Here is a 9,997-nt window from a genome sequence, read left to right as displayed (position 1 = left end):
TAAGGTTTGTTTTAGGATTCATGCATTATATCTAGTCGAGTATATAAAACAGAGTGCATGGCACAAATTGGTTAGCTATACACATAAAAGGTTGTGTAATTTTTGTGTAGGGTGATCGTTATGTCCTGGAGGCAGGACATCCATTAATCTCAAGCACCAGAGGCGAGTCATGTAGTTTGCTTTTCGTGCTCCTTTTGGATACAATAGCCCTATAGTTTAGACCCCCGTGGTTTTAAATTTGATTTCACAAGTGTAATATGAAATATATAAGCACAAATGAGTCCAAATCTGACAAATCTGTTGGAAAATTGATTTTGAATCAAATGCCAAAAATGGATTGCTTTGCCAGATTACAGAGTCGCCACCTAAATATTTTTGAAAAATTTAAGAAACCCGAGACTCATGCCAAAGGCCACTTATCTGTCATCACCAACGTGTCTCAGCTCGGGAACTTAGGTACGAGAGGGGAAGGTCATAAATTGAGTACCCCACTCGCTCGATCAAAGATCGGCCTCTACTAATCATGATGTGGTTCTTATTTACATTATATGTTCTTGTTCTGATTATTAGGCTATTTTTTACTATGTGTTCCATACAAGTATAGACTAATTTGTAAAAAATTAGAACACTTTGATTTCATGTTTGTTTTTTTAAAAAGTATTTAAATATGTACCACTTGAAAAAGCGATATCATATTTACATTCATCAAATTATTCCAATTTAAGCAATTAGCCTTCATTCACATGCATTCAAACTGGTATATCACTTAAGCACTTAGCCTCATGGTATTATGCTTAATATGGCAACAATCACACGCATGCAATATGCTAAAGTAATAAGTGCTCACCTAGTACTCCAAGGCAAGCCAAAAGAGATAAAAGAGTTAGAAAAAATGTATGATCCTAACAATGTAAATGACTAATGCAATGCATGCAAAGATGCAACTAATAGGTTCGGTTGTCTAATATGCCATGTGAATCACTTTGATAGTATGTAGTAACGCACGTATTCATGGAAGTAATAAATGACAAAGCTGTTAGAATGATGAACCGAACCCTATATATGCGAGACAAATGGATGCAAATCATGGAAAATGCTAAAAGAAACATAATGCTCTATGCTCCATCATAAGCAGATAAATAAAAAAGAGAAAGACGTGAAGTTTGAAGACATACACATTATTACATATTTGCCCTCGCACAAGCGGATCCAAATAAATGTCCTAGCTTAGTAAGCTAATTATTACAACACCACAAATGAATTAACTACACTAGCTAATTATTAAGTACAATACAAGAACTAACTAGCTATTCAAACTAATTAATTACGTACAACACAAGAAATAACTAGCTATTCTATTACAACACACAAAATTAACTAGCTATTCTAACTAATAAATACAAATTAGTAACTAATTAGTTACAATACAGAATTAATTAACTAAGTAATTAATTATTACAAATCCACTACTTTAGGTACAACATACTACTATTAAACATAATTTTAACGGACCCCGAGAAGCGAGGAATGGTTCATGCATTGATGCGGATTTCCATCCGGAATTGCTCTCTATTTTACTGTTAGAATGCTTCTGTTGCATAGTCAGAAAAGTGCACTACTTTTCACCTCAGTCTCTGCTCTGTTCTGTAGGGAAAATAATATTTCTTGACTGAAAAAAATGGCCTACTGGCCAAAAGAAGTGGACGACCATACAGTACAAGTGGCCGACCGGCCACTAATTTGGGGTTTTTCTTGCTGCAACAGAAAACAAACAGAGCATTCTCAGGGGATGTTTGTCTACCATGCCTCTCCTTATCATCAGACAGATCAAATGAGGGATAAACTTGATTCCCAAGCCATTAATCGATGCAAATTCATTGTATGATGGCCCACGAACCAAAGGATACAATCTCAATAATTGAAACTAAAGACTAACAAAACCTCTCCCTATCATGGAATTGATCAAGGGACGTGGTTGACCATGGAAACTTGAACCATTTTCAACACTAACAAGTATGAAATAACTCAAGATTCCCTGGGTTCACTTAACATCCAGTTGAACCCCAAATCATGTTATTATCTTGTTTTCTCTTTTAAGCCCCAATTTATTACCTCTTTTAATTACCTTTTCATTCATTTGTCCATTTTGTCCAAAATGAAGATTAAGTCCACTAATGGAGAGAAGCGTCAAACCAAGGATTGTTTTAGGCATGAGAGGGAAATCATGCCGTTAGTAATGAACCTCCGAAGAGATTAAACCATTAAATACAAGGTCACCTCTCAAGCTTAAACAACACTCATTTTGGAGCAACTCTTAAAATAATAAGAAAAAGCCAAGAAACGAGAGAGGGTGCAGAGGTGATTAGAGGTGAAAACAAGTACGGAGAGCTTGCAATAAATGCTATCAACTCAAATAGGTTGGTGTCTAATACCTAAAACACCAAATCTATGAGGACCATTACACTACAAGCATACTATACAAGGCACAAATGAAATAAACAACCTAAAACAGTCAAAAATAGGAGTAAAATTTACATGGAAAAGCTTTAAAAAGTTAGCTATAATATTGAGGAATTTAAGCTAGTAAACAAGCACAAGAAGGGGAGACTAACCCCTCCATTTTTGGGACTTCAAAACATTATTTTTAGCCTCTGAAAACCTTTGAAAATCAACGGTAAAAAGCTCAAAAAAAGTGCTGGAAAAATGGGAAACACAAAGGGTAAAAGCCTAGGAAGCAACGTTCAAAGAAGGGTAGTCAACCCCACTACCTTTAATGGCTTTAAATCACAAGTTTTAGCCCATAAAAACAGCACAAAAACAACAATAAATGATGGAAATAAATAGGGAAAGAAGCTTGGAATTATACCTCTTGGAGAGGAACAACCCTTTTAGTTATAAACCACCAATTCCACACCCTCAAGAGCTAAAATTCAAGCTTGAGAACCTCAGCAAGGAACCTTAGAAATTAGGTTAAGGAAGTGTAGATAGAGAGTGTGTAGGTTGCAAGATAGAGAGAGAGATATTTTTGGAAATTTTCCTTCTCCAATTTTTTCTAACCTCATTTTATGAGAGGGAGTCATCTATATATAGAAATATATGAGATTATCTCAGAAATATCTATATAGACACAGCTGGTGCAGTGTATGTACCTGTGGAGACAACTGGCAAAAAGATCTAGTTTTTTGACACAAATGGCCAGTAGGCCACTAAAGGGAACGGCCATACACTAATAAATGGCCGGCCAGCCATTAGTGGGTCTGTAAGCCTGGGTGATCAAGCTTGAAAAACTGCTGTTTTGGTCTAAAAATGGTGCAAGGTTTGTAGGTTCCTGACGCTCAAATTAGAGGCTTTCTGCTGAGGAAATCGAGTATTTGACAGGTATATACATTTATCATTGGGTGATCAATTGGTGGCGCTCAAGTCATAAGGGCGGTCAAAAATGAGGTGTCTACAAGGCCGAAATTCAGTCTTAAAGACTCAGTGTTCAAATACTGGCCTTAGTCACAATCTGTATTAAATTAACAAAATTTTTGTAAGAAACTTTTTGTGTTTTATTTTATTATTTATTTTCATTCAATTGATTTTTTGAAAATATTTTCCTACATATATATACATATATATCAAAGCAATCACTACCAAAACAAATATTACTAATCAACTTCACCATAAGTTCATCGTCACAATTGATAGTTGTGATCCTTTAATATCTATTTCTACATTACAAAATAAAATATTTTGGAGATAAGGTGATTGTCTAATGTATGAAAGTGCATTTAGTACCATCGGATATTGGTTATTGTTACCCCAGGTAGGCAACACAAGAGATGGGAAATTGGGTATGTAGATATAACTTAAAAAAATAACCCAATAAAATTAACTTACTCAAATCAAGTAAAATAAAAGAATGAATATATAAAATATGAGCAATAATGTGTGTGAACAAATCAAGTGAAAACAAAATAGAGCAACAAGTAAAAATATAAAGGGGAGAGAGAGAAAGAGAAGGCAAACATAAGATTTATAGTGGTTTGGCTTTAACATAAGCCTACATCCACTCCTCAAGACTCCTCCTCGAGTATTTCTACTATTCCTCGAATAGATTTACATCAGCAAGTTTGTCATGTACTTACAAGACCTTTACAACAAGGATTTTGTTCCAATTTTTTTTTAAAAAAAAAACTCACAAAAACAACCGCTATTTTGGTGTTACCAAATCTCTCAAGTGTTTCTCTCTTAAACACTCACAATGAAACTCATAGGTATAACAACCCTTTACAGATGATTTGTAAAAAAAAATGCGTAAAGCATTTTGCACAATAAACTCCTAAAGAGTTGGATTTAAACAATTAAAGCTCATACAAAGGATATGAAAGTTACAACACAAAATTCTTGTATTTTCTTTTCTGTTTTGGAGAGTATCCTCTATTTCATTCGTAGATGAGTGTAGATCTTCTATTTATAGTCCTTCATCTTCATTTGATCATTGGAAAGCAAATATAGTCATTGGAAAGGTTCAAAATGCACTTAGAATTTTGGAATTTTGATCCAAGGATTGCTCTCTTGATGTTAACACTTGCTAAATTTTTATTTTTTTCTTTTTAATTTGCTTAAAGGTGCCAACCCTTGCTCCTCCTGGTGTCAACACTTGATATTCTCTATTTTTCTGCTTGAAGCTTATGACTTTGGGTGTCGACACTTGCTCTTATGGGTGTTGACCCTTCTTCAGGAAAAACATTTCAAGTTTCAATCAAAATACATGATCAACTCCAAACAATATTAGATAAAGATCAAGTCAAATATCGAATAATTTGTTTATGGAATTTATCATGTGCTATAGATAAATATTGTATCAAATAATATCAACTAAATATAATAATGGAAACACAACAAAACCAAATCTTAGGACTAATAATCTCTCATTTTTTTGATGATGGAAACATATGCAAAATATTTGGAGTGTTTGGGAAGAGGGTTAGGCTAAAATAGCTTACTAAAATACAAAATAGGCTAAAATATCCAATAAGACAAAATATCACATCCAACCCACAATCATTTTATCTTTTCTCTTACAATCATCAAATCAACTACAAAAAAAGTCAATCAACTTTCCAAACACAACTATTTTAGCCGGCTAAAATAGCTAAAAAGTCAACTACAATAGTTAACTTCCCAAACAACTATATTTCTTCCCATGAATTAATGTAATATAAGAAATTTAACAATTATACTGCAAGCATTAATCCAAATATCAATTATAGCTTACAAAACGTAATCTTACTATAATCACATGGAGCTAAGGTAATTTCATAACTAAAACGTATCCAAAAAATAACAGTTCATATTCAAGATCATTGACATGCCTATAAAATTATGAATTCAATATATTGCACAAATTGAAGCGTGAGCATGATTTTCTTTCTCCGTTGTTGGCAAAAGTATATTTCTCCCTATTTGTCATCATAAAAAAACATACATTACAAATCATATGATGCAAAATTAAATCCATAAATTATCGCTCCTTTTTACATAAGTAAAATGAAAGTATAAGTTCAAGGGATATAAGAGAAGAGTATCATACCATACGAAATGTACCATAACATAGCTCAATGATGCAATAGGGATCATACTTTTATTCTCCAAAGGGCTTAAAGAATGAGAGAATTTCTTTATATGTCAAGGTCAAATTTCAAACAAGAGCATAACATGCTATTTTTTAGAATTTTCAAATAAAAGTACATAACATAACACACATGTGAGACTTCAAGAAAATATTTTAAAAAATGATTAATAGAATTTCACACAGATAAAAAATGAGCAGATAGAATTTCAACAGATAGAATAAAAAATTTCAACAAATAGGTGTTAATAAAAATTAAAAGGGTCAAATTAAAAACAAAATGTTCTCTAAAATCACCGAATGTATTTCTTATCACAATATTTCATAAAGAGTGTAATTCTTGTAAAAAAAGAAAAAAATCATGGGAACTAATGCCTTATACTTTTTTTAAATTTGACTTTTCACAAAAAATTTTATTTTTAAATAATGTCAATTTTTTTTTTTTAAAAAAAATTTATAGGTCTGTCTTGTATAGATGATTATAAAAAATTGGTTTTTTACTTTTATTTTGTTTTTTATTTTTCCGATTCATCTAGTTAAATAAAACCCCAATATATATATATATATATATATTTTAAAATAAAAAAATAAATTAAAAAAGTCAATCCCAAATCAACATATAACAAATTAAGGATTATTCAGGATGATTTGAATAAGTATATTTTTTACTTTATGAAGAAATTACCGGTAATCCCAAATTAGGGAATGATGATCCATTTAGTCCTGTGTTTTTTCTTATGAACCATTTGGTCCTATTTAATTGGTAAGGAATATTTTCATTTGATTTGGCATCGGCAGATTTTACACATTTACCCTTGTTATGATTTTGGTGGTTTTTTTTTTTACTTATTTGTGTGTCATGATTGAGATGGTAATGTTTTACATTTTTATTTTTATGTGTTTGATTTTTGTAGAGTGATATGCAGTGGATAAGTTTCAATTGCTGATGTTGTTTTCTTTTAATTAATGGTGTTGTCGACTAACGTTTATTAATTCCAGATGTGTAATGTTGGTTTTTCCATGGAATGGTGTTGTCGTTAGATTTGTTGAGTACGGACGACGATTACACCCACATTCAAGTAAGGTGGTTACCAACTAACGTATTGTTCATTTGTTGGGAGTTTGTATTATTATCGTACTGGTAATTGGTTTCACCAGTTATACGAACACATAAAAAAAAAACCAAGGCATGGGTTCCACACATAAAGGGTTTGACAACCCAGATTGTTGAACATATGAGTACATTCCAGATGCACCTGGGTAATGGGTGCGTGTAGCCACACAAACAAATTGTTGCGTGGTTGGTTTATATTACTGAACATCTCCGCCCAACTAGACATAACATTACAAGCGAATTGAATTGTGTGTTACATCACTTTCTTCCGTCTTCGGACAATTACTTATCATTCGATTTACAATTGCACTGTTTATTTCATAATTTTGTTCAAATCCATTTAAGGGGATGGGTTGCAAACACATTGACAATGGGTTCCTTTCAATATTCCAATGACATTTGCATAATCTCATTACAATATAATGTCAGAAATAACCAAAACATCACCATTTTTCATTACATAAAACATAATGTACCACTCGTATACCTGTCATATGGGATTAAAAACCAATCAAACATACCCCACACAGAAGATGATGTTACATTTAACATATATATGTAACAAAATCATCATTCGTTCGCGAATCCTAAAGACATGAAGTCATACGTGGACATATACTAAAAATGATAGTATTATTAGCCGCAACGTAATGTATCTGCTTAGAAAGATATAACAGCATTTGACGAAAACAAAACCAATAATTGCCTAAACAAATCACCAAAACAATTTCCATTTCATACGATGGTCTAACACTATCCAAAATTACAAAGTGCAAATCGTCCAAACACATCAAAAATCAAGGCAGAGCTCACAAAATAAATAAAAAAAACAATGTCAAATTTGTAGGTGGGTGTGATTCGAGCTCAACAAACAAATTACGTAGTCCTTGTATGCAATCCTCATTTTGGGTCATTTAAGAACACTTTTATCATTGCCGCACGTAGAACAAATGGCGCTAGTCCGTCCATTGTGTTGTCAATTTCGACTCCGTGAACATATTCGTAGATGATGAAACAAACAAAAATCACACAGTCCGACTTGCAACCATATCACTGTCATTACACTGCAACAAAACTAAAACCCAAGAATAATGTTAACGCCACTTATGAGTTTGAGACTTGTTGTAGGCAGTCCACAACGGAGACAAGCGTGCCGTCGGAATCTTGGGTTTGAACATTGCTGGGTGACAACCTTGGTTTCACAAAGCTAGTATGGTGGTCGACCACCCACTGTTTCTGGTTAATCAATGTCATGTTTACTTAGTGAATTATCAAGCAATGTAACCATAAAATTACTAACATTAGCAAGACAAGCTGCATAGGGCATAAGGAGTATAAAAGTTGTGCGACTAACAAGGAAAAACAATTCAATCTCAAACAAGGCCACGTAACATTCAATCACTTACCACTTTCAAAGCCTCGTTGTAGTGCTAATCTCGCATCCTCCTTATTTGCCTCATGAAATTGTAATGCTTCCACGTTTTGCTTTCCGAATCATGCACCATGACAGTTCAATAGTTGGCAAGGTAAATCGAGTAATGGGTGTATCTGTGCCCACACGCCTACAAGAATATAATCCCATTGAAATATGAAACCCACCATAATATTTACACAAAATAATACTACGTTGCCTACTTGGAAGTGGGGTTCATGGATTTTCATCGTCATCCATTTTGAAACAAACCTAACGACAACAACACGTCACGAAAGCACAATATTACATCGAAATTAATGAACATTAGTAAACACAACATTAATTTATTCCATCCCAACACCCGACACATCATTACGTGAAACATTTTCTAACATGGACATCATCAACACCACACATCACGAAACACGTAAGGCATGCAAATTACATACCAACACCAACTTAATCAAACTCAATAAACAAGTGACCCCAACCATATTACCACACGACGACGAAAACAAATCAATAAAATGATACTAACACTGTACTTCATAAACATTGACACGATTCACATCACATTCATACTACCACAAATGTTATTAACAATCCATATCACCAACTTAGTCCATACATACAAAAAACAAGCGACTTGGTGGTATATTACAATAGTATGACAAACCCAACAAAACAAATCGCATTAACATTTCAACATCACAAACAACACATGAACCATAAACTGACAACGGCACACTAACCCAACAAGTGAAACTAGCAGAATTAAATCCAGTACAAGAATAAACTCTACCGGAATATACCCCCATTTAAATACGAAACCCACTATACCATTAACACACAATAACATTACGTGGAGTGTATGTGACAATATTAGGCTGCAATCACAACATATGTTCTAATATTCATCCAACAAATCCAGTTCTTTCATAAAAACAAAGAAAACAACATCAGTAACCACATACCTAATGCCATCGGCCATCGACACAGTCATCGACAATGACGAAGGAAAGATGTAAACTTGTCGACTACACGTCGTCAATGTCAACACAAATGTCAAAATGGTTCAGTGCTTGCTCTTAATCACCGACGGAAAATGTACTGCCAGAATGGGGCTCTTCTTTTTTGAGGGGTTTGGAGATAAATCAAATGTTAATTTAGGCAACACACAATGACAATTAAACATTGCCAACTTCAGATTAAGCACAAACGTCACAAAAATTACTCGCATTAACATTGGAAACCTAGAACTTTCCATCTTCATCTTTGCCGTTTTGATCCGGTAGAAAGGAAACCAAAAATTTATATCGATGCTTTTGGACACAAGTAATTTTAACATCACCAAAACCCACATTTACCCCTAACGTCTAGGCCAACTTGCACAGCAAAAACGTACAAATACGTCATTAACATTGAAACGAGACTTATTTACTGTTAATTGTTTACAAAAACATGACTAAATGGATTAAAATATCATAATTTGGGATTTATTAGTGTATTACCCTTAATTGTTTACAAAAAAAATATAAAATATAATATAATTCTAATATGACTCAAATAGAAATTAATGTGACCTAAATAAAATAAAAAGGTAAAAAAAATGTATTAACACATTGCAAATAAAGTCATAATCTCATCCTTTGTGATATTACACAAATAGTTAAAATGAATGATTTGAAAAGTTGATTAAAAATTGACTTTTTTACCGTTTTGTATATAAGTGTGATTAAAAATGAGTTAAAAACTAAAAATCTAGCTTCCCAAATTGTCCCTAAGACCACCATCTCTGTCACACGTGTCCTCCCCTCATTCGACATAAACCCCAAAACCAGCAAATCCGACC

This window comes from Camellia sinensis, chromosome 12 (genome assembly GCF_055761805.1).
Source record: "Camellia sinensis isolate YWXY chromosome 12, ASM5576180v1, whole genome shotgun sequence".
Taxonomy (NCBI): Eukaryota; Viridiplantae; Streptophyta; class Magnoliopsida; order Ericales; family Theaceae; genus Camellia; species Camellia sinensis.
This window is presented reverse-complemented; position numbering follows the sequence as displayed.